General features: G+C 38.1%; 1 protein-coding gene across 32 annotated transcripts in view; it reads left to right on the top strand.

Annotated features, from left to right (window-relative positions):
* LPAR1 (lysophosphatidic acid receptor 1) overlaps positions 1–26420 on the top strand; it is a 352881-nt gene that overhangs the window by 103059 nt on the left and 223402 nt on the right. For 16 of the 32 annotated variants that reach the window (XR_007459186.1, XM_049636578.1, XM_049636570.1 and 13 more), the window contains 2 exons: positions 8861–8933; positions 10183–10276. The exons of 6 other annotated variants lie outside the window; for them this stretch is intronic. The gene's annotated coding sequence lies outside the window, so the exon portion shown is untranslated. Of the gene's footprint in view, positions 1–7398; positions 7484–7574; positions 7624–7959; positions 8090–8860; positions 8934–10182; positions 10277–12119; positions 12155–26420 lie in introns of those variants that run through there. 10 more of the 32 variants (XM_049636622.1, XM_049636661.1, XM_049636603.1 and 7 more) reach the window with 6 other exon arrangements.

Here is a 26420-nt window from a genome sequence, read left to right as displayed (position 1 = left end):
ATAAACCATTTGGACTATGCCAAAATAAAAAGCTTTTGCATAGCAAAGGAAACCATCAACAAAATGAAAAGGCAGCCTACTGAAAGGGAGAAGATATTTGCAAATGATATGTCCAATAAGGAGTTAATATCCAAAATATATAAAGAACTTATTTGATTCAACACCAAAAAACCCCCAAATAATCCAATTAAAAATGGGCAGAAGACCTGCACAGACATTTTCCCAAAGAAGGCATACAGGTGGCCAACAGACACATGAAATGAAACAGACACAGATATAAGTGAAACCACAATGAGATATCACTTTATACCTGTCAGAATGGCTAGAATGAAAAGAACAGGAAATAACAAGTGTTGGCAAGGATGCAGAGAAAGGGGAATCCTCTTGCATTGTTGGTGGGGATGCAAACTGGGAAACAGTATAGAGGTTTCTCAAGAGCTAAAAATAGAAATAGCATACAATCTAGTAATTTCACTACTGGGTATTTATCCCCAACCCCCAACAAAATTGAAAACTCTAATTTGAAAAATATATGCACCCCTATGTTTATGGCAGCATTATTTACAATAGCCAAGATATGAAAACAACCCAAGTGTCCTTCAATAGATGAATGGATAAAGAATTGATACACACACACACACACACACACACACACACACACACACACACTGGAATATTACTCAGCCATAAAAAGGATAAGATCTTGCCATATGGACAACATGGATGGACCTAGAGGGTATTATGCTAAATGAAATAAGTCAGAGAAAGACAAATACAATGTGATTTTATTTATATGTGGAATCTAAAAAGCAAAACAAATGAATAAGCAAACAAAAACCAGAAATAGACCCATAAATACAGAGAACAAACTGATGGTTGCCAGAGGGGAGGTGGGTGGATGGGATAGGCAAAATGGGTGAAGGGACGTGGGAGATACAGGCTTCCAGTTGTGGAATGAATAAATCACAGGAATAAAAGGTAGAGTATAGGATAAGTAGAATATAGTAAATGGTATTGTAATAGTGTCATATATAGTGACATATATATATATAGTGTCATAATAGTGACAGATAGTAGCTACATTTCTGGTGAGAATAGTATAACAGATAGCCTTGTCCAGTCACTATGCTATATACTTGAAACTAATGGAACATTGTGTGTCAAGTGTACTTCAATTAAATCCGTTATCAATAAACTTAAATACTAAAAATAATTCATATCCCATTGTTTGATCCACTGAAACAAAATTAGAAATTAAAAATTAAAAATTAAATCAGCTCACTGGAAACATTTTAAAAACTGTCAGGTGCTGATTCTTTTTTGCTGTTTATGTGTTCTCCCATTTTATATAGTAATAGAATTTTTAATTTAGCACTTGGCCATCCAGCGAAAGACTACATTTCTCAGGATCCTTTGATTCTAGATGTGGCCATGTGACTAAATTCTAATGTGGATGGCAGTGATATGAGCAATGTATACTTTGCAAATCCTTTCCTTCCCTCTTATGCTTCTTCTGTGGGCTAGAATGTGGATATGATGTTAAGAACTACTTCAGTGATCTGAAATCATGATGTGGAGACCACATACCGTGGAAATTGGGTGGTAAATAGCTTAGCAAGATAGAAAAAGGTCGAGCTGTCCTCAGCCCTAGCCTCCTACATGGACATTTACCTTATTTTAACCACTCTCCGCTAGGGCCTCTCACAGCAGCCAAACCTGATTTCTAACTAATTTGTCTCTTTTCTTGAGTTAAGTAGGAAAAAAAATTGCAGCTAGGATTATTGAAAATGATGATGAGAACACTGAATGTAAGTTCTTTATTTTAGCGGGGGAGGGACAGAGGGAGACGGAGAGAGAGAACCGTAAGCAGGCTCCACCACGGCTTGGAGCCTGAGGTGGGGCTTGATCTCACAACCAGGAGATCAGGATCTGGAGATGCAAAATTCTATACCCATCTGTGATAAAATTCAAGGAAAACTTAAGGATAGACAGAAATACCTTAATATGAGAGTAAGTCTCTCAATCTAACATCAACATTCTGCTAGTGGCAAATGCTAAAGGCATTTTATCAAGAGGACAGGAATATTAGCTCTCATCATTTTTCTCCTTTCAAAATTTTTTTAACGTTTATTTATTTTTGAGACAGAGAGAGACAGAGCATGAACGGGGGAGGGGCAGAGAGAGAGGGAGACACAGAATCGGAAGCAGGCTCCAGGCTCTGAGCCATCAGCCCAGAGCCCGACGCGGGGCTTGAACTCATGGACCATGAGATCATGACCTGAGCTGAAGTCGGATGCTTAACCAACTGAGCCACCCAGGCACCCCTCCTTTCAGTTTTACTGATACGTAATTGATATATAGCACTGTATGACATATTTCCTCATTTTTAAAAATAGCTTTTTGGTAGTTCAAGCCAAGAACAAGGCAACACTGTCATTATTTCTTAGTGATATGCTCAGTGAAAAACAAACAACAACAACAACAACAAAGCCTAGACAGAAAAGAATAATGGAAATAAGGAAGTCAGTTAAAAAAACTATACTATGATTTTGCTATATATGAGAAACAACCCACTGATGAGTATGATGGAAAATATATAATTATAATTTCTACAAAAGTAATTTTTAAATTAACTAAGGAAGAAACTTAAAATGATATACAGAGAGTGTTCAAATACAAATGAATAAATGGAGGTATAACGTGTTTCTGATAGATTGACCCAATATATTACCAGTTCTTCTTGGGTTAAAAAATAAACATTTTTAACACTGTTTTTAGTGGGCATAATTAATATAGTAAAATGTAAAAACTTTGATTTTATAGTTCAATAAATTTTTACAAATGTATATACCCCTTATGACCACTACACAAGATATAGAACATTTTCATATCCCTAGAAAGTTTCCTTATGTTCCTTCCCAGCCAACATTTCAACCCAAAAGTAATTACATTGTGGTATCTGTTATCGTGGATTAGTTTTGCCTGGTATTGAAATCCATAAAAACGCAACTCTACCGGAGGGTCTTTGACATATATCATTTTTTGTTTCTTTTCCTCTGTGGGGGAAAAATAATCTTAAAATTTGAATAGGTTTTTAAATGATAATTTAAAAAGGAATAAAAAAAGTAGAGAGTGAATTGCCTACAACATAGCTAACATGAAGTACTTCACAAACCTGCTTTGCTTCCGTTCAGTCTACTTCACTAGCTGATTTTTTCTGTGCTCATTTTGTGGTACTAATTTTAATAGTGTTCCTTTGTGTAAATTGATTTTCCCAGAACTCACCAGACCATAGGTCTGGATAGGGTGATTGTAGTAATAAATTCTCCTGGCACTTGTGCAAGACTAACAAAGAATGTCCAGGCTTTTAAAGTCTTACCTGGTTATTTTTGTGGTGTCTTACTTTAGCTCATGTTGTTCCTCCCTATGCACTGTTTTGAATATCTAATGTTCACGAAACTTGCCGAGAATTTTAAGTCAGCATCATCACTGCTGCTGGTGTCCGCCATGATGACATTGATGACATTGCCAAATGACTACATTTCTTTTCCTTCCTTGGGGAAGTAGCTCCTTTACCTCTCTTCTGCTGTCTACTCCAAGGTACTAGGTATGCCCTTTTATTCCATCCCAGTTAGAGAGTAGTCTCCCAAGCAAAGTTCATTTGAACTTTTTCCAGACACAAATGAATGCAGACAAATGAATACCCAAGCCACCTAGTCCACCTCTATGTGTCATGTCCAAATAGGAATGAATCTTCCTTACGATCATCTATAATACCCAAGAACGCATTCCTAGGCTGAGTTAGAAGGGATGGTGCTCCATTCCATTATCAATTTTCGCATTTTCCTTCACACAGGTGGAAACTCTACATCAGCAATGACTGTATTGCTAATACTTGTTTGACTTCAGTTAAACATTTGGCTTAATGGCCCTCATTTCCTTTCTCCAAATGACAAGTCACTATCTTTCCCTATATTCCAGTGACACTGAAGCACAACTGATGGACTCTAGTGAAACAAGGGGCAGGGAGGCCCAGGACAGACAGTGAAAAATCTTGACTCTAAACCAATGAATCAACTAAAGAGGCAAAAACCTCCCTAAGAAAGAGGACTGACCTTCTGAGCTTTTGCCCCTCAGGGAATATTAGTTTCACCTTTCCTGCTAACGTGATGGCAACCAGGCTGGGAACTTGGGATAGATTATTTATTCAATGTGACAGCCTCTCCTCCTCTTTCTCTCCCTCCTACCCTTTACCCATGACCTTTCCAGACTCTTCAAGGTTTCGTAAAACAAATATCATCAAAGAATCAGACTTAGGTGGTTAGGCATTGATCACCTGAGTTACCTTTGTTTCCCTTTGTCTCAGAAAACAAAACTAAACAAAACACCCCACTCAAACAAAAAACCACATTTAAACATTTCCCAGGCGCTCTTTACCTATAGAAATTAATGGCAGCAACAGCAGCCTTTTAAAAATGTTAAATTATCTCACTGATTCTCAGAAAAAACAAAAGTGCTGTAGTTCCAACTGCCTGTGTGGTAGAAAGAAAGATGAATTCTTGAAAAAGGCCGGTTGAGTACGGCTTTCTCTTGTTAAAAGAGAGATTACTCAATGGGAACTGAAAGATCACAAATCTGCTTTTGGAACCGAAAGATAGAGTTATAATACCTTCGCAGAAATAAAACCTCCTCCCTCATTCAGCTACTCCAACATTGCACTGCTTGAATAATGTGCTAAGTTAAGTAGGGAGGCCTGTGATACAGTAATTACCCCAAGGAGGCTGCAGGGAAAGGAAAGTACATTCCAGACACCTAATCATTTACAATTGAGTTTAATGAGGTAGTAATTTACAGCTTTGGGGGTGGAAGTATGGAAAGGTCCCTGCCAGTAACTGGGCAGACTCTTTTAAAATCCTGAAGTTTAATGAAGGCATTGGAGGGTGGAATCATGCGGCCAACCTTGTGTAATTCCATCTGCTCTGTGCTTGGACAGGAAGTAAATGACAGGGCACTTGGGACCTACATCTGGAAACAACATGTTTCAAAGGATTTTATAAATCCTGAAGTAAAAGAGGAAGAAGAAGAAAGAAAAAGAAGAAGAAGAAGAAAAAAAAAAACAGAGGTGAAAGGGCATAGTTATGCGGGGGATGGGGAGGCACAACAGAGAAGGGTCAGTGCAGGTTCTTTTTAGTTGGAAGAAATAACATTTTCTAATGTCATGGTCAGTCATTGATAATAACTGACAAAGCATGCTCACCAAGCCCTGTGTGCAAACACATCGGACTGAGCTTTCCTTTTTGGATAGGATTTGGGTGAAGACTACAAAGCAGTCCAGGTCCACTGAACTTACCCGAACACCCCTTGTCAGTCTTTCAGTAATGTTGCTGGCACCTTCTTTATTGTCATCACTGAATGGTTCATAATTTACTGGGTTAATTGAGTTGTTCATTGGTACTTTTTAAATGCAGCTAGCACATGAAGGGGGTTTATCTTAAAGAGGCAGAAAAGGCTCAAGGCACAATTACGGAGCACGGGGGCAAAAAGTAGCTACTAGACTGGCTTTTCAGTAATCACACCAATGATGGACATATACACAAATCAGGATTTGATAGTGTTTTCTTCTCACTAGGGCTGGCTGTTCTTCATATTTTATTTTGTGTTACCCCGTTTCAACTCTCCCAAAGCAAGCCTCGTGCTCCCCAACATCCAAATCCTCCAAAACACTCTCCTGTTTGTAGCCAAGTTTTCTCATTCTTCTCTAGATGTTTCTGAAAGTAGGGAAGAAAGTGGATGGAATAATGAGAGTAGATGAAATGGAATAGAGAAGAGTCATTACATTTCTTGAATTTTAAGAGCATGGATCCAGGTTCAAACTCCTCTTTCCAGCAGTCTATCACAAAATATTTAAGAAGAAGGTATTATGTGCCTGTGCGCCAGGCAGGCGAGTGGTGTTAAAGGGAAACCAGACTTAACAGCAATCGATGCTACTTATCGTGATCACAATCACATTCATAATTGAAATCAGTGCTTGAGCATTTACCCCATGGTAGGTGGTTTCTGTGTATTGTTTTTTGATACTTTCTGAAAGTATGAAACAGGCCATACTTTTATCCCATTTTGCAGATGAGAAACCAGAGGCTCAGAGAAGTAAATAGCTCAAGGATAGGAAGGATAATAAGTAGAATGGAGAATTCAAACTCAAGTCTCTGATTTGAGAGCCTGCAGTCTTAATTCCTTTGTTATATTGCCTTCAATGTTATATGTTTGGATATCAGATTGTAGGGACTTTAAAAAGATTTGGCCACAAGGCAGAGTGAGGGTCCCGATGGCATTTAGGAAACCATTCCATTCCCCCCAAAGCAAAAATTCAATCTTTAAAGTATCTCATATGATATTTGAACTACCGAATACAGGAAAAGAAGGGTTTTTTTCTCATGTAATATATATTTTTTTACCATAGCTTTTCGAATCTGGCTCAGAAAAAGGGGGAAATTAGTGGGAAATTAGTTTTCCAAAGCTTTATTTTTCTATTTTCCAGAGAATGAATTGTTTTCCATGTCTTATTTTGAACACAGTCTCTTTCTGATTAAAAATCATAAATAAGTTTTTTAGTTTCTCAAGATCTATAATCTACCTTTTGAAAGTCTGGGTAAAATCTGCACACTGGAATAATAATTATTCTTTGGAAAGTTATATGTGCCTATTCACAATAGGAAACATGTGACAAGGTGTTTAGTTATGGTTTCAATCCGCATGAACTGGGGAGGGCTTTCACGTTAAATAAATCTTCACATATGTGACAAAAACAAGCTTCCATACACCACCGGTAATGCCAGCAGTGAAATCTGAGACCAGAAGTGCTAATGAGGGTGGAAAAAATTTGAAAATTTTAATATTAAGCTCCTATTTCTCTCTCTTTTCAAGCCTGCAGAGTTAAAAGCCTGATTTTTGGAGTTTTCTTTGGTACTGCTAATTTATTTCTAGTTTTAAGGACATTATACTGCTAATCTTAGAAAAACAAATCTCTTACTTGGAAAAAGTATACTTAGTTAGCCACAAATAAGACTATCATCACTCTATAGAAGGTCATAGAGCTATTAAGTCAGCAACTTCCCATTCCCTGGACCAGTGGGTACCAACTTGTCTTGGATTGTTGATATCAGATATTACTCTCATGATGCAAGTTGTGCCGTATTTATCACCTCTCATATACCTTTGGCATGACTCAAACACAAATTGAAAATAAAAATTAAATCCGTGTATCTACTAAAATTCACTTTGATTCTCTTTTTTATCCTTTGGAGAAGGATACCAATGTTCCATTTGTTTAGCATAAATGGGGGTTGGGCTCTTCTATTAAATAGATTTTCTTGTTTGTTTCTCCAGAAATTTTACCTCTTCAATTGCAGGCTTTAAAACTTGCAGCCAGATTCTGTGGATATCTCTAAAATGTATGAGTTCCTTATCTACTTTTTCAAAAAAGGTACTGAATACAACTCAGTCGTATCCTCCCAACCTCCGATCATTGTTCTAAACACGTGTCTTATGCTGCCCTGTATTCGGACATCTTGCAGGAGAATCACTGCTGAGGTGTGAAGGGCTCTGGAGGTGTGAAGGGCTGTGGTAAGGCTGAACAAAACCAGACTAGGTCATTTATGTTCTTGTAAAGGCTTCTGGAAATTGTGTGTGTGTCTATGTGGGAGTGTGCTCTCTCTAGTACCTCACCGTTGGTCACTTTTAAGCTTCTGTGGTTGGAATACCTAACCCTAAACTTGTGGCTCTGAGAGAACCCACTAAGCTTCTTGTGTGTAAGCTTGGGTTTTGTGACATCTGCTTGGGTCATTTAGAGGCTGTGGTTGTTCCATTTCTCATTCTGGATTGTGTAGTAGATAGATGAGATTGCCAGATTACTCACCTCTGAGTGAGTAGGCAATTTCTCTAATGTTATGCTTATTTTGCCAACTATTAAATGATTTCACAAGTCTCCATGGCAAATCTCCCTTCTATTATAGACCCTACTTCACTAATGATACTGCCATCTATTTCAATCACCTCATCAGAGGCACAGGTTGTAGCATGAGGCTTTGGGGTACGTGATTTGAAAGTCAGGTACAGCTGACTTTAAATATCTGCTCCCTAACTGGATAATTGCATCATCTTAGGCATGGTCATTTATTTATCCCACTGATCCATTTAACAAAAATTTATTGAATATTTGCTATGTGCCGGGCAATGTTCTGGGCCTTTAGGGTAGAGTTCCTGGAAGCTATAGATCAGTTGGGGACAAGAGGCAACAAACAAATGAGTGATTATATGGTATGCCAAATGGTGGTGGGGCACAAGGGAGGTGGAGGACAGGGTGTGAGAGAGGGAGACAGGTCAGGGGATATTTACGAAAGCTGTTTCAGTGGAGTGCTTGGGAAGAAAGCCTAACAGGAATGCATTCGAGAGAGAATGGGAAGAGTGGGATTTGAGACACTCTGTATAGTCAACATTTCATAGAATTTTTGCAGTGGGGTAAGGCAGAGATGTATTGTGGTAGCTGGAAGGGAATGTGGGGTCAAGTGAGGGTTTCATTTTAAGATGTAGCATTTTTGTGTGCTGTTGTGAACGACTCAGCAGACAGAGGGAAACTGAAGAAGCAGGGGAGAGAGGAAACAATTGTTGAAGTCGTGTTCTTGAGTTGGTGAGAGGGATGAAATCTCCCACACAAGTGAAGGGCTTGGTCTCAGCTCAGAGGCCATGAGTTTATTCACAGCCACAGGAGGGATGATGGAGGATCAGGGCACACATGCCCGTATGTCAGCAGACGTGGTGGGGAGTACATCAAAATCTTTTCCTGTTGCTTCTGTTTTCTCAGTGAACAAGCAAGCAGTCTCAGCATCCGAGAGAGAAGGGGAGGAAGCGTTGGACATGTGAGGACACAGAAAAAGGTACAAACTAACCGTGTAGAGTAGGCAAGTGAATGAGCTACTTAAATACAGTTGAATCACCTGGAGGCTCTAGGGGACCATTTGAGATTAGTGATCATCAGCGTAAAGCTACATGAGTTAGTGGAAGCACTGGATATTTCTGCCTCCATCCTTTCCTCTACTATGTATGAATTTCTATTCCCAGCCCCGAGTACACTACCTTCTCATTATAGATTTTTTTTTTTTTTTGGTAAGTACGTACTGAATGGAGGAAGGAAAGAAAAATAAAAATTCTGCCTCTTATTTCCGTATTCAGTCCTTATAGATACCCTATTTCTGGCATTCAAAGATTAAAAAGCAAATCACTCTATACTTTGTATCTCTAGAGATAGATTAACAGTGATTTTTCTTTGGATTTACTTTGGAGATTCCATTTATTTTACTGAATATTTCTTATTTTTCTTCTGGTATGTCCGAATGATGAAGAACATTTCTTGGCACCCCTTTAACAAGACAAAGTCAGAAGAGATTTATTTTCTAACAACTGTTTCCCTTCCAGATAATGGCAAATTACATAAAACATTTCTAGGTCAACCAAGGCAACTGAGAAATTTTGACTTTGACCACGGCTGAGGCAATTTGCTGTGGAGATGGCTGGAGGCGCACACAGCCTCCTGAAGCCAGTTGGGGGGCTCTAATTGATTTCAGATGTGCTCCAAATAACACCGAAGATAAATGTCCCAGAGGTAGATTATTGGAGAGCTCTTTAGCTGTTTCTAATAAAACTTTCTTAAAAATTCCAAGTTTTTTTTTCTACAGATGCATATAATAATTCTAGCATGAACTAGAGGGCCTGAATGCAAACTACACATGTTTGTTAATAATTTTCCATTTCCCCCTAATAATGAAAGGAATTCATGGTTTTGGTATGAAAGCTGAAAATTATGGATAACTTTAAAGAAGAAAATAGAATCACCAGATATTTACATACATATATTTATCTAGTTGTGATCATATAAAATGAAGTTTTGTGTATATTAATTTTTATGTGATATATTATGAGCCTTTGCTCTCATCATTACAAATTTTTTGAAGTATGAATTCAGTAGTCTTATAATATTGTATAGTGGTGTCTTTTCTTCTCAGTTTTCCATGTAGTCTTGGGGATTCATAGAGGTGTCTTAAGGGCCACCACAGGGCTTGGGAGAAGCAAGAATTGGGAGAAGCAAGACCAATGGATTCCATGGCTTCCCTTGCACTTTTCAAACAGGTTCACAATGAACTACTTTAGATACTGGGCTTCTGCACAAAATTCTCCTTAAAGAAGAGTTCCCAAGCATATCAAAATTTGAAATCAATTACCGGTGAGCCATAATTTATTTAATCATTTGGTATTTCATATTCAGTTTTTCTATAGTTCATGTCATATCATGAACAATTTTGTACATACATATATATACATACATATGTATACATTCACACATAATTTCATAATATAGATATATTAAATATAATAATGTATAAAATATATGAATAAATATATATATTAAAAATGTATAAAGTATGGGGGCACCTCAGTGGCTCAGTCGGTTGAGTGTCCAATTCTTGATTTTGGCTCAGGTCATGATCCTAGGATTGTGGCATCAGGCTCTGCACCGAGCACGGGGTCTCCTTAAGATTTTCTCTTTCTTGGGGCGCCTGGGTGGCTCAGTCGGTTAAGCATCCGACTTCAGCTCAGGTCATGATCTTACAGTCTATGAGTTCAAGCCCCGCATCAGGCTCTGTGCTGACAGCTCAGAGCCTGGAGCTTGCTTCAGATTTTGTGTCTCCCTCTCTCTCTCTGCCCCTCCCCTGCTCATGCTCTGTCTCTCTCTGTCTCAAAAATAAATAAAAACTTTAAAAAAAATATTAAAAAAAAAAGATTTTCTCTTTCTCTCCCTCTGCCTCTCTCCCCCACTCGCACACTGTCTCTCTCTCTCTCTTTCTCTGTCTCTGTCTCTGTCTCTCTCTCTCTGTAAAAAAAAAAGTATAAAGTATATAAATATATAATTATTTTCTGGGATATGCAAATAGATAAAGGATATATAAATAGGTTTATAAATGGACCTGGATAGTGGGTCAGACATAGTATGTTATATTGTGCTCTGTAAATACAGCCCAGAGTACGGTTGTGTATCTTCAACTCCTAATGGCAATGTGGGAAAAGACTTGTCTCATAGCACACAAATTGCATTTTCCTGGTGTTATTTTCCATTTGTTGGTGAAAAAGTAACACATCACTGTTATTTTAATAAGCAATTATTTTATTATGGTAAGACTAGCCTTTATTCACATGATTATAAGTGATATTTTCTTACACAAATTTTCTTTGCTACTATTTTTATTGGGAGCAGTAGTGTTTTTCCAATGGCTTTTAAGACTTAGAAGTATGCTTTGCATATTAAGGGTATCAACTTTTTGCCTTATTTGTGGCTGTTTTTCCAGTACATCACTTAAGTGTTATGATAGTTTTTATATCATTTAACATGCTTTATGGAGTCTAATTTATCAGTTATTTGCTTTATGAATCTTTCATGGCCTTTACACTTGGAAAATCTCTTTCCATTTACTTAGACATTCATCTATAATTTCTGATATTCCAAAAGCTTCATTAAAACATTAATATTGGGGTGGCTGGGTGGCTTAGTCGGTTGAGCATCCAACTTCAGCCCAGGTCATGGGCTCGTGGTTCATGGATTTGAGCCCTGTGTCAGGCTCTGTGCTGACAGCTCTGGAGCCTGAAGCCTGCTTCAGATTCTGTGTGTCCTTCTCTTTCAGCCCCTCCCCGGCTCATTCTCTCTCTCTCTCTCTCAAAAATAAATAAACATTAAAAAATATTTAAAAAAATTAATATTAATTCACAGGAGTTTCCTTGGGATCAAGATATGCTTTGTTTTAAATTTATAATAGCTAATTTTAATGTTATTTTTTTGAATAACCCATACCAGCTTTATTGGATTATTAATGTAGGAGAATGCACTGATTTTATATATTGACCTTTTATACAACAATTTAGCTAAATTGTGTTGTTTGCTCTGGTAGTTTATGTGAAGAGTTTCTTGGAGTTTCTGAATGTTAAAAAATATCATCAGGAAATAATTGTTTTGTTTCTTCCTCTCCAACCTGTATGCCACTTATCTTTTCTTCTTTCCTTACCCCTCTGGCTAGGGCATCTGGTACAATGTTGAATGGAAGTATTGATTGTGAGTACCCTTATCATGTTCCTGTCTTTGAAGCAATGCTAACTTCTCACCATTCAGGGTTATTGTTATAGGTTTTCAGTAGATTCTGTTTATCAGGTTAAGGAAGCTCACTTTTACTTTTATTTGCTAGGAGTTCTTTAAAGTCATGAATTATTTTTGAATAATAAAAAATAATTTCCCTCATCCATTGATATGTTCATTTCTTCCCTATTCTATTTTGTGAAAGTGTTTAGATTAAACTAATTAGGTTTTCAGATGTGAACCCATCTGCAATTGAACACCATGTATTATTTATTTTATACACTGCTGGATTCAATTTGATAATATTTTATCTAGGTACTTTTTGATTTATATTTTTAAATAAGACTGGCCAATTCTCCTTTCTTGCAGTAGTATATACCTTGGAATCAAGGTTATATAAGCAATACAAAGTGAATTGGGGAGCATTCCTTATTTTTCCATCTTTTGGAAGAGAATATTTGATAGAGTTAGTCTGCAAAACCAAATGGGCCCAAGTAAACACTCGGTGTATGAGTGTGTGTGAGTGTGTGTGTGCATACATATTTCATAATAATAACAAATTTATTCTGGCAGGTTGTCTGCAGAAGTAGACATGAGCAATGGGACAATGTATACACATGAAAGTCCCCCAGTCAAGAATTAGTCTATTCACCGTTTTTTGAACTTGGGCTGGTGTGCCTTGCTTTGGCCAATAGAAGCAGCTTTGGTTGTGCTGTGCTACCTGTAGGCCTTTGAAGACCAGACAGCTTGGGTTCTGGTTCTCTTGACATGATCAGCCGCTGTGTAAAGAAACTCACACTAGATTACCAACAGAATCCAGGGGGAGAGATATTGATGATGGGGGAGGGAGAGAGATGAGTGTGTGGGAGAGAGAGAGAGAAGAGAGGAAGGGAGGTGGGTGGGGGACAGGGAGGAAGGCCCAGCCAGTCTCAGTCCAATCCTGCCACCCCAGATGAAGCACCAGACACATGGTCAAAGCCATCTTGGAACATCCAGCCCCAGCTGAGGTGCTGTAGTCCACACAATATGAGGTGGAAATAAACTGTCTATTCAGAGACATACCAAAATTTCAGAATCATGAGAAGCAATGAATGCTTTTTTTTTTTTAAAAATTTTTTTTTAACGTTTATTTATTTTTGAGGCAGAGACAGACAGAGCATGAACGGGGCAGGGGCAGAGAGAGAGGGAGACACAGAATGGGAAGCAGGCTCCAGGCTCTGAGCCATCAGCCCAGAGCCCCACGCGGGGCTCGAACTCATGGACCGCGAGATCGTGACCTGAGCTAAAGTCGGACGCTTAACCGACTGAGCCACCCAGGCGCCCCAATGAATGCTTTTTATACTAAATTCAAATGTTATCCTTGGGTCCGTTTCTGTCTCTTATCATTTATGGGATTGATATCATCGGGCATTTTTCCTGCCCGTCTCTCACATTGCTGTTAATATTATTTCATTACATATTTTACTCTGGTAGTGCAATTCCCTTGTTTTATTCTGGATTAAAAAAATTTGTAGCTATTCCTGTCTCTTTTTTCATTCAGGTGAACTTCAGAATATTTTTGTCAATTTTCTAAACCCTTGGGAAATTTCATTAGAATGACATTAAAGTTATTAGTTATTTTGGGAAGGATATTTGCATTATTATCTTTACAACCCAAATCATGATTTGTCTTTTCATATTTTCAAATACTTTTGCATTCCTTAGTAATTATTGTAGTATTTACATTTATTACTTAATTCTTCACTCACTCACTCATTCATTACTAATTCAGAGGGTACATTTCTTTCTTATTTTTTTAAGATTTTTTCAATTGCAGTGTGGTTAACTCACAGTGTTATATTAGCTCCAAGAGTACAATATAGTGATTCAGCAATTCTCTACATGACTCAGAGTTCGTCATGATAGGTGTACTCTTAATCTCCATCACCTATTTCACCCATCGCCCCACCCACCTCTCTTCTAGTAACCATCAGCTTTCTATAGTTAAGGGTCCGGATTTTTTTTGTTTTGTTTGTTTTCTATTTTTGGTTTGGTTTTGTTTTGTCTCTTTCTCTTGTTTCCCCCTTTGCTGCTGTTTTTTTTTTTTAATTTCTTAAATTCCACATATGAGTGAAATATGATATTTTTTTTTCTTTGGCTTATTTCACCTAGCATTTTGCTCTCTAGATCCATCCGTATTGCTGCAAATGGCAGGATTTCATTCTTTTTTAATGGCTGAATAATATTCTATTCTATTATATATCTATATATTATATATATTCCATTATCTATATAGCTATCTATTTACTATCTGTCATCTATCTATCACGTCCTCTTATCCATTCATCTATTAGTAGATACTTGGGTTGCTTCCATAATTCAGCTATTATAAATAATGCTGCAATAGATACAGGGGTGCATAAACCCCTCAACTTATTGTTTTCATGTTCTTTGGGTAGATAACCGGTAGTGCAATTACTGGATCATATGGTAATTCTATTTATAATTTTTTGAGGAACCTAAATACTATCTTCCACAGTGGTTGCACCATTTTGCATTCCCATCAACAGTGTGCAAGTGTTCCTTTGTCTCCACATCCTTGCCAATACTTGTGTCTTGTGTTTTTGATTTTAGTTATTCTGACATGTGTGAGGTTATATTTTGTTGCAGTTTTGATTTGCATTTCCCTGATAATGAGCATTTTTTCATGTGTCTGTTTGCCATCTGTATATTTTATTTTATTTTATTTTAAAAAAAATTTTTTTTCAACGTTTTTTATTTATTTTTGGGACAGAAAGAGACAGAGCATGAACGGGGGAGGGGCAGAGAGAGAGGGAGACACAGAATCGGAAACAGGCTCCAGGCTCCGAGCCATCAGCCCAGAGCCTGACGCGGGGCTCGAACTCACGGACCGCGAGATCGTGACCTGGCTGAAGTCGGACGCTTAACCGACTGCGCCACCCAGGCGCCCCAACCCATCTGTATATTTTAACTGGATTATTTGCTTTTTTGGTGTTGAATTATTTAAGTTCTTTATATATCCTGGACACTAATCCTTTATTGGGTATGTCTTTTAAAAATATCTTCTCCTGCTCAGTAGGTTGTGTTTTAGTTTTCTTGGTTATTTCCTCTGTGGTACAAAAGTTTTATATTTTGAAATAGTCCCATCAGTTTATTTTTGCTTTTGTTTCCCTTGCCTCAGGGGACATATCTAGAAAGATTTTGTTATGGCCAATGTCAGAGAGATTACTGCCTGTGCTCTCTTCTAGGATTTTTATGGTTTCAGGTCTCACATTTAACCAGGTCCTTAATCCATTTTGAGCTTATTTTTGTGTATGGTATAAAAAAATGGTACAGTTTCATTCTTTTGCATATTGCTGCCCAGTTTTCCCAACACCATTTGCTGAAGAGGCTGTCTTTCTCCCATGGTGTATCCTTGCCTCTTTTCTCGAAGATTAATTGACCATATAATTGTGGGTTTATTTCTGGACTCTCTATTCCATTCTATTGATCTATGTATTTATTTTTGTGCCAGTTCCATACTGTTTTGATTGCTACAGCTTTGTAATATAACTTGAAATCTAGACTTGTGATACCTCCAAATTTGTTTTTCTTTTTCAAGATTGCTTCAGCTCTTTGGGGTCTTTTGTGGTTCCATACAAATTTAAGAATTGTTTGTTCTAGTTCTGGAAAAAATGCTGATGGTATTTTGATGGGGATTGCATTAAATCTGTAGATTGCTTTGGGTAGTATGGGCATTTTAACAATATTTTTTCTTTCAATACATGAGCATGGAATGTCGTTATTTGTGTCATCTTACATTTGTTTCAGCCGTGATTCATAGTTTTCAGAGTACAGGGCTTTCACTTCCTTGGTTAAGTTTATTCTTAGGTATTTTATTATTTTTGGTGCAATTGTAAAGGATTGTTTTCTTAATTTCTCCTTCTGTTGCTTCATGAATAGTGTATGGAAATGCAGTGAATTTCTATACATTGTTTTCTATACATTCCTGCAACCTCACTGAATTCCTGTATCAGTTCTAGTAGTTTTTTGATGGAGTCTTTGAGGTTTTCTATATATAGTATCATGTCATCTGCAAATAGTGTAAGTTTTACTATTTCTTCCTTACTATTTCTTCCTTTCTTACTATTTACTATTTCTTCCTTTACTATTTCTTCCTTACTAGTTTGGATGCCTTTCATTACTTACTCTTGTCTGAGTGCTGTGGCTGGGACTTCCACTTCTGTGTTGAATAAAAGTGGTGAGAGTGGCCATGCTTGTCTTGTTCCTGACCTTAGGGGAAAAGCTCTTAGTTTTTCCCTGTTGAGTATGGTGTTCGCTGTGAGTTTTTCATGTATGGCTTTAATTTTTTTAAAAAATGTTTTTTTTAATGTTTATTCATTTTTGAGACAGTGAGAGAGAGAGAGAGTGAGAGAGAGCAAGCTTGAGCAGGGGAGGGGAAGAGAGAGGGAGACACAGAATCTGAAGCAGGCCCCAGGCTCTGAGCTGTCAGCACAGAGCCCAATGCAGGGCTCAAACCCACGAATCATGAGATCATTACCTCAGCTGAAGTCAGATGCTTAACCGACTGAGCCACCCAGGCACCCCTCATGTATGGTCTTTATTATGTTGAGGTATATTTCCTCCAAACCTACTTTGTTGATTGTTTTTATCATGAATGGAATTTATACTTTGTCAAATGTTTTTTTCTGCATTTATTGAAATGTGCATTTTTTCTGCATTTATTGAAAAACCATATGACTGTATGGTTTTTATCCTTTCTCTTAATTGATGTGACGTATCACATTGGTTGGTTAATGAATGTTGAACCACTATTGCACCCCTTGAATAAATTCCACTTGATTGTGGTGAATGATTTTTTTTCAATATATGAAATTTATTGTCAAATTGGTTTCCATACAACACCCAGTGCTCATCCCAAAAGGTGCCCTCCTCAATACCCATCCCCCACCCTCCCCTTCCTCCCACCCCCCATCAACCCTCAGTTTGTTCTCAGTTTTTGAGTCTCTTATGCTTTGGCTCTCTCCCACTCTAACCTCTTTTTTTTTTTTTCTTCCTTCCCCTCCCCCGTGGGTTTCTGTTAAGTTTCTCAGGATCCACATAAGAGTGAAACCATATGGTATCTGTCTTTCTCTGTATGGCTTATTTCACTTAGCATCACACTCTCCAGTTCCATCCACATTGCTACAAAGGGCCATATTTCGTTCTTTCTCATTGCCACGTAGTACTCCATTGTGTATATAAACCACAATTTCTTTATCCATTCATCAGTTGATGGACATTTAGGCTCTTTCCATAATTTGGCTATTGTTGAGAGTGCTGCTATAAACATTGGGGTACAAGTGCCCCTATGCATCAGTACTCCTGTATCCCTTGGGTAAATTCCTAGCAGTGCTGTTGTTGGGTCATAGGGTAGGTCTATTTTTAATGTTTTGAGGAACCTCCACACTGTTTTCCAGAGCGGCTGCACCAGTTTGCATTCCCACCAACAGTGCAAGAAGGTTCCCATTTCTCCACATCCTCGCCAGCATCTATAGTCTCCTGATTTGTTCATTTTGGCCACTCTGACTGGCGTGAGGTGCTATCTGAGTGTGGTTTTGATTTGTATTTCCCTGATGAGGAGCGACGTTGAGCATCTTTTCATGTGCCTGTTGGCCATCCAGATGTCTTCTTTAGAGAAGTGTCTATTCATGTTTTCTGCCCATTTCTTCACTGGGTTATTTGTTTTTCGGGTGTGGAGTTTGGTGAGCTCTTTATAGATTTTGGATACTAGCCCTTTGTCCGATATGTCATTTGCAAATATCTTTTCCCATTCCGTTGGTTGCCTTTTAGTTTTGTTGGTTGTTTCCTTTGCTGTGCAGAAGCTTTTTATCTTCATAAGGTCCCAGTAATTCACTTTTGCTTTTAATTCCGTTGCCTTTGGGATGTGTCGAGTAAGAGATTGCTACGGCTGAGGTCAGAGAGGTCTTTTCCTGCTTTCTCCTCTAGGGTTTTGATGGTTTCCTGTCTCACATTCAGGTCCTTTATCCATTTTGAGTTTATTTTTGTGAATGGTGTGAGAAAGTGGTCTAGTTTCAACCTTCTGCATGTTGCTGTCTAGTTCTCCCAGCACCATTTGTTAAAGAGACTGTCTTTTTTCCATTGGATATTCTTTCCTGCTTTGTGAAAGATTAGTTGGCCATACGTTTGTGGGTCTAGTTCTGGGGTTTCTATTCTATTCCATTGGTCTATGTGTCTGTTTTTGTGCCATGGTGAATGATTTTTTAAAATGTATTGTTGGATTCAATTTGCTAACATCTTGTTGGGGATTTTTGCATCTACGTTCATTAAAGATATTGATCTGTGGTTCTCTTTTTTTGTGGCATGATTATCTGGTTTTGGAATCAGGATAACGCTGACCTCATAGAATGAATTTGGAAGTTTTCCTTCCTCTTCTGTTTTATGGAAAAGTTTGAGAACTATTTTTTTAAATTGAATTTTTATTTATTTTAAGAGAGAAAGAGAGCACAAATGAGGGAGGGGCAGAGAGAGAGGGAGAGAGAAAATCCTAAGCAGGCTCCATGCTGTCAGTGCAGGCCTGATACAGGGCTTGATCTCACGAACTGTAAGAATGATTCATAACCTGAGCCAAAATCAAGAGTCAAACACTTAACTGACCGAACCACCCAGGAGCCCCAAGTACTGTTTTTTAAATGTTTGGTAGAATTCTCTTGTGAAGCCATCTGGTTCGGAACTTCTGTTTGGAGTTTTTTGATTACTAATTCAGTTTCCTTTCTGGTAATCAGTCTGTTCAAATTTTCTATTTCTTCCTGCTTCAGTTTTGGTAGGCTATATGTTTACAGGAATTTATCCATTTCTTCCAGGTTGTCCAGTTTGTTGGAATATGCTTTTTCATAATATTCTTTTAAGATCCATTATATTTTTGAGATGTTGGTTGCTATTTCTCCTCTTTAATTTCTAATTTTGTTTGAGCTCTCTCTCTCTCTCTTCTTGATGGACCTGACTAGAAGTTTACCAATTTTGTTGATCTTTTCAAAGAACCAGCTTCTGGTTTCATTGACTTTTTTTAGTTTTTATATCATTTATTTCTGCTCTCATCTTTATTATTTCCTTTCTTCTGTTGGTTTTACATTTTATTTGTTCTCCTTTTTCTAACTCCTTTAGGTATAAGTTTAGGTTATTATTTGGGGTTTTTCTTGCTTCTTGAAGTAGGCCTGTATTGCTATAAACTTTTAGAACTGCTTTTGCTGTGTCCCAAAGATTTTGGACCATTATATTTTCATTTTCAGTTGTCCCCCATGCATTTATTTCTTCTTTGATATCTTAATTGACACATTTATTGTTTGTAGCATGTTATTTAATCTCCATGTATTTTGTGGTCTTTCCAAAATTTTTCTTGGGGTTGATTTATAATTTCATTGTGTTATAGTCAGAAAAGATGAATGGCATGATTTTGATCTTTTTGAATTTGTTGAGACTTGTTTTGTGCGCTAACATGTGATCTATTCTGGAGAATGTTCCATGTGCACTTGAAAATAATGTGTATTCTGTTCTTTTAGGATGGAATGTTCTGAATATATCTGTTAAATCCATCTGGTCCAGTGTGTCATTCACACACTGCATGTTTTACTTGTAGATTTTCTGTTTGGATGATCTGTCCATTGATATCAGTGGGGTGTTAAAGTCCCCTACTATTATTGTATTACCATTGATTAGTTCCTTTGTTTGTTATTAACTGCTTTAGTATTGGGGTATTTCCATGTTGAACGCATAAATACTTACAATTATTATGTCTTCTGTTGGAATGCCCTCTTAATGATTATGTAATGTCCTTCTTTGTCTCTTGTTACAATCTTTGTTTTAAAGTCTACTTTATCTAAGTATTGCTATCCTGGCTTTCTTTTCACATCCATTTGTATGGTAAATATTTCTCTACCCCCTCACTTTCAATCTGCATGTATCTTTAGGTCTGAAATGAATCTGTTATAGGCAGCATATAGGTGGGTCTTTTTGTTTTTATCCATGCTGTCCCCCTATGTCTTTTGATTGGATTGGAGTATTTAGTCCATTTATATTCAAAGTAATTATTCATAGGTATGTATTTATTGCCATTTTGTTATTTGTTTTGTGATTGTTTTTGTAGATCTTCTCTGTTCCTTTCTTCTCTTGCTCCCTTCTCTCACCATAAGTTGGCTTTCCTTTCTCTTTATTTTCTTGAATATATATTACTGGTTTTTGATTTGTGGTTACCATTTGTTTTGTATATAACATCTTAGGCATATAGCAGTCTATATTAAGTTGATGGTCACTTAAGTTTGAGCCCATTCTTTACTCCTCTCCTCCCCACATTTTAGTTATGTGGTGTCATACTTTACATCTTTTTATTTTGTGAGTCCCTTGACTGATTTTTATAGATAAACTTATTTTTACTGGTTTTGCACTTCCTACTTTGCTTACTTTTACTTATGGTCTTTCCTTTCCATGCAAAGAGTCCCCTTCAACATTTCTTATAGGGCTGGTTTAGTGGTGATGAATTCCTTTTACTTTCATTTTTTTGGGAAACTTGTTATCTCTTCTATTCTGAATGATAGATAGCCTTGCTGATAGAGTATTCTTGGCTGCAGTTTTATTCCTTTCAGCAATTTGAATATATCATGCCATTCCCTTCTCGACTGCAAAGTTTCTGGTGAAAAATCCACTGATAGCCTTATGGGGTTTCCCATGTGTGTAATTATTTTCTTTTCTCTTGCTGCTTTTAAAATTCTCTCTTTACCACTATTTTTTAGACTTGTTAATTATTATGTGTCTTTTTGTGGATCTCCTTGAGTTAATTTTGTTGGGGTATCTCGGTGCCTCCTGGATCTGAATTTTTGTTTCCTTTGCCAGATGAGGAAAATTTTCAGTTATTATTTCTTCAAATAAATTTTCTGCCCCCTTTTCTCTCTTTTCTTCTGAGATCACTTTAATGCAAATGTTATTAGTAGATGGAGTCACTGAGTTCCCTAAGTCTATTCTCATTTTGCATAATTCTTTTTTTCTCTTACCTGTTCAGTTTGATTAGTTTCCATTACTGTATCCTCCAGGCTGCTGATTTGTTCTTCTGCTTCCTCTGACCTGCTGTTTATTCCATCTTGTGTATTTTTAATTTCAATTGTGTTCTTCATCTCTGAATGATTCTTTTTAAAATCTCTTTGTGAAGGGTCTCACTAATGTTCTCCACTCTTAACTCCATTGAGTATCTTTATGATCATTACTCTAAATTCTCTATCAGGCATATTACTTATCTCTGTTTTGCTTAGGTCTCTTGCTATAATTTTGTCCTGTTCTTTCATTTGGGACATATTCCTCTGTCTCATCATTTTGTCCAGCTCTCTGTGTTTGTTTCTGTGTTAGGAAAGTCAGCTAAGTGTCCTGCTCTTGAAAGTAGTAGGTGGGGCACACACTATTACTAGGTGGTGGTGGTCCTCTGCCAGAGGCTAAGCTATAGCCAATGGAGGCCAATATGCAAAACATGTATGGGTGTGATGTGCAGTGCCTGCAAGTTTTACAAGCTGGTTCTCTGCCACAGGGGATGTGCAGCTGCCACTGAGACCAGGGCTGGCTGGGCCCATCTGCAAAGCATGTGGGGGCAGGTGTACAGTTTTAACAAAGTGTGCATGTCCTCCATGGGAGGTGACTGGTGGCTGCTTCTGGGACTGAAGCCCTGCAAAGCAGGCAGTTGGGAGACTTGGTGTTGGCAAGGTTTGTTGGGGGAGGTGACCCACAAAGCCAGGACCGAGGTTAGCTGGCTGCACGGGGTGGGGTGCTGTGTAAGCAAGTTATGTAGTAAATGCTGGTGCCATGCTGGTTCCCTGAGGTGGCTGTGTGTTTGTGCTGGGAGGGGGGTGAGTAGGGGTGGTAATGGCACCTGCCATATCCTTTGTTTCTGGAGGTGTCTCCCAGTGATCTCTGTCCTTCTGGGATGGTAAAGAATTCTCCCTTCCCTATGTCCCAGGCATTTCTCAAACTGATACTTGTATGCTGAATTTCTGTGGGCTGTTGTGCTGTCTCCTTAAGAGTGGGGACTTGGCTTCCTATCATCCTCTCTTTCCCAAAGCTGAGCTGACCAATTGTTAAAGTTCCCAGCTTTAAGTCACTAGTTGTAAGAATTCATGAAATTTGGCCCCTCTAGTTTTTACCAAATATTGTGGGGATTCATCTTCCCTGTGCAGGCTACCCAGTGTGATAGTCTTTTTCTCTCCATACTGGCAGCTCCCCTCCTCCTACAGACAGGCCCACATGTCCGTTTAGCTCCCTATCAAGTCTCTGTCCTTCCTACCCATCTGATGTGACCTCTTCTCTACATTTAATTGTGGAGCTTATTCTTCTAGTCTTTGGGCCATTTTCTGGGTTATTTGCATGAATATGAGTGTTACCTAGTTGTATCCATAGGAGGAAGTGAGCTCAGGGTTCTCCTATTCTGCCATTTTCCCTGGAACCAAAGGACACATGTCTCATTGAGCTCAAATTTACAGCCCATTACTAACGAGTGTACAGGACTTTATAGAATGTGCTTTGGATACTAATCCTGTCACCTGGTATTATTTTATTCTCTCCTTCACCCTCTTTTTTATTTCATTTTTTATTTTATTGTGGTTCTGATATATTAGGGCTATCTGGAATCATACTGCAATACATTAATGACTGAACTTTTATACCCACACCTTGCTAGGTCATTGGATCCAGGCTGCCCCATGATGGGTATGACCATGGAGAAAGCAGTTCTAGGTAGAGAAGGCTGACCCTGAAGTTTCTGTCAGCTGGAGGCTTGCTACTGACCACATTCCTCTTAGCTGAGCAGTGAGTCCATTCTTGAAGGGGGACCTGGACAGTGTATTGCTGTGTTCAGCACAGTTCTGAGAAACTTGGGAAGGTCATGTCTTTGGCCATGCCAAATGGAGGTGGACAAAGTGGTTCTCTAAAGTATCTGCTGTTTCTTGCTGTTTTAAATTCTCTGTTTCTCTCAACCACAGCTTTTCCTCTTTTCCCTGATGGGTGTTTATTTAACTTGCTTTAAAGTCACTGGAGAAGCTTGACTTACAGCTTTGATGTAAAGAGTGACTGCAAGACCCTCAGCATGTAGCTGTTCACACATAAGCCACAGCAAGGCACAGCCCTGACAGAGCAAGAGGCCCCATTTCTGGCCCTGGAAGGAGATTCCAATTAAATAGTATTCATGGACTTACATTTAATTGAAACCTTTTGGCATGCCATTTTCATTGTTTCATCTTTCTATAGTGTTTTTCTGCTTGAAGATTTGCATGCAGTGCTAACTCCTAGACTTTCTGTAAGTAAATAGACCTAAACTTTCATTAATACATAAATTGGCTGCCATTTGCATTTCTCTCCATCTGGAATATGATGTCTCATATTTCCAATGGACATTTTGTCCCTGAAGCAATTTAATCAAATTCATCTGATGCCATCATTTTTTTAAAAATCCGTAAATTAAACAAAATTATTTTTCTCTTTTTATATTACGTGTTTCTTAAATCTCAATTAAACATTTTCCTTAGGATCGTTATCTACGGAAAGGAAGACAAATTTTGAAATGGATATAAAGGGGGGCACCTGGGTGGGTCAGTCAGTTGAGCTTCCGACTTCAGCTCAAGCCATGATCTCATGGCTTGTGAGTTCCAGCCCTGCGTCGGGCTCTGTGCTCATGGCTCTCGGAGCCTGGAGCCTGCTTTAGATTCTGTGTCTCTCTGTCTCTCTCTCTCTCTCTCTGACCCTCCCCCTCTCACGCTCTGTCCCTCAAAAATAAACATTAAAAAATCGTTTTGAAATGGATATAAAGGTAGCAGAACCCCAAACAGGTTTTTTAAAATAAATTATGTAAATAAACAAGTTATTTACATAGTTGTATGCATTGAATTTCCAAAGAAATATAAAAATCTATTTACAATGAGATATTCTCAGGAACTAATTTAAAAGAGAAATCTGTGATTAAGGTATTGTAAACAATTAATGGCAACTGTTTAACAATGCTTACTTAGATATGGTGCTGCCAAATATGCTTTTACTTATTTTAATTTTTAATTTTTTCTTATTTTTTTAAATGTTTTTTTTTTTTTTTTTTTTTCTTTTTGAGAGAGAGAGAGAGACAGAGTGTGAGCGCGGGAGGTACAGAGAGAGAGGGAGACACAGAATCTGAATCAGGCTCCAGGCTCTGAGCTGTCAGCACAGAGCCTGATGTAGGGCTTGAACTCACAAACTGCGAGATCATGACCTGAGCCAAAGTTGGGACCTTTAACTGACAGAGCCACCCAGGTGCCCCCAAATTTGCTTTTAAAACACAGTGTATGATATGCTCTTTCCCATTATTTCATTAGGCTCTTGTTGGTATGTAACACTAAATAAATAAAGACCCTAAAACCAAACCAAACTAAATGAATAAAGACCCGAGAAACTACAGGTACTAGGAGACCACATTCCAAAGAACAGAAGGAAATTCCATCTGCTGCTGTGACACAGAAGCTGGGTTGAATCTAAAGGATCATGACCTCTACCCTCCCCTACTAACGCCATAGTGCATGGCAGGTGGGAAAATACAGCAGAAGGAGATTTTTACTCGTCTCCAGTCTCTGGCCTTAGCTCTGAGACATGGAAGGCTTGCAAGCTGGCCCTCTTCACCACCTCATATATATGCACTTTTTGATAAGGGTGCCAAGTATGCTTCTCTCTCTCTCCAGTTCCTAGCCCCCATCAATATCTTCTCTTTTTCACTCATGGCAGCAACCTGACGGTTTCACAAACTAAAGGAGAGGAATACAAGGATGTGTTGTTTCCCAAGAGGTGTATTTACTTCAGTTGAGAGGTAATAGGTCAGGGAATAAATGGAAAGAATGTGGAGGGTGGTAGAAAGCCTTTCTGGGTAGTAGACCTGAACAGAGTAAAACCTCAGGCTGTAGCCAGAGGCCTAGAGCCACACTAGAAGGTGGGGTACATCAGTGGGTCTGAGGTGGAGATCCAGTCAGGATGCAAATAAAGGGAAGAAGAGTGAAGATAATATATCTATTCTAGTGGAAGGCAAAATAAGGTCCAAGTTGATGTCTGCTTAAGCATGAAAAACAAGACAAAATGACATGCAGCCTATGAAATGTCCTTAAATTTGCATTTTTCATGCCATTACGACATAAGCATTTAAAAAATGTTATTAGAAAGTTACTTGCAACATATTTCAATGGCCATATATTACACTGAATGGATGTACTAATAGTCTCTTAATCTCCTAGTCTCAGGTACTTGTATTATTATTTTTCACTAACATAGACAAAAGTGTAATAGCCAAATCGGTGACAAAGATCCTATTGTAATCAATTTTTTTATTAGAAGGGAATTCTAGAACTGTGATTACTGGTAAATTACGACTAGTTTTTAAATTATCTTACTATACACTATACAGTTACTTTGCAAACACTGTAGCACTTTTTGCCACCACCACCAATTTATGAGAATGCTTATCTTAGTGGACAGCTACCATCAGTGGGCTCTTGTGTTTGTTTTCCTTTAACAACATCATGCCTGAAAATATTTATATATTATCATTGTAATAATTTCCTTAATTAATAGGAAGGTTGAACATTCACAATTATTGGAAGCAATGATTATTATACTCTCTTTTTTTTTTTAAATCTAATGTTTATTTATTTTGAGACAGAGAGAGAGAGAGAGAGAGAGCAAGTGGGGGAGGGGCAGAGAGTAGGAGAGAGACAATCCCCAAGCAGGCTCCATGCTGTCAGTGCAGAGCCCGACATGGGGCACAATCTCACAGACCGTGAGATCATAACCTGAGCCAAAATCAAGAGTTGGTCACTCAACTGACTGAGCCACTCAGGCGCCCCTATACTCTCTCTTTTGTGAAATCTCTTATCATATATTTTCATTTATTGTGCTAGCACTAGGAAAAATTTTAATGGTTTAATTTTCTATCCAGGTAAAGGGGGAAGACAGTTTTGTGATAGTCAAATTATAGGTTATATCACTAAATTAAACCATGAAAGCCATAAAATCCTCAGTATTTTTGAAAGCCTATTTTTAGAACTTAAATATCTATGATTTAGAGTGCCTGGGTGGCTCAGTCAGTTAAGTGTCTGACTTAGGCTCAGGTCATGATCTTGCAGTTCATGAGTTCGAGCCCCACCTTGGGCCCTGTGCTGACAGCTCAGAGCCTGGAGCCTGCTTTGGATTCTGTGTCTCCCTCTCT

The sequence above is a fragment of the Panthera uncia genome, chromosome D4 (genome assembly GCF_023721935.1).
Source record: "Panthera uncia isolate 11264 chromosome D4, Puncia_PCG_1.0, whole genome shotgun sequence".
NCBI lineage: Eukaryota > Metazoa > Chordata > Mammalia > Carnivora > Felidae > Panthera > Panthera uncia.
The sequence above is the reverse complement of the archived record's forward strand: the minus strand, read 5'-3'. Positions and strand labels throughout refer to the sequence as shown.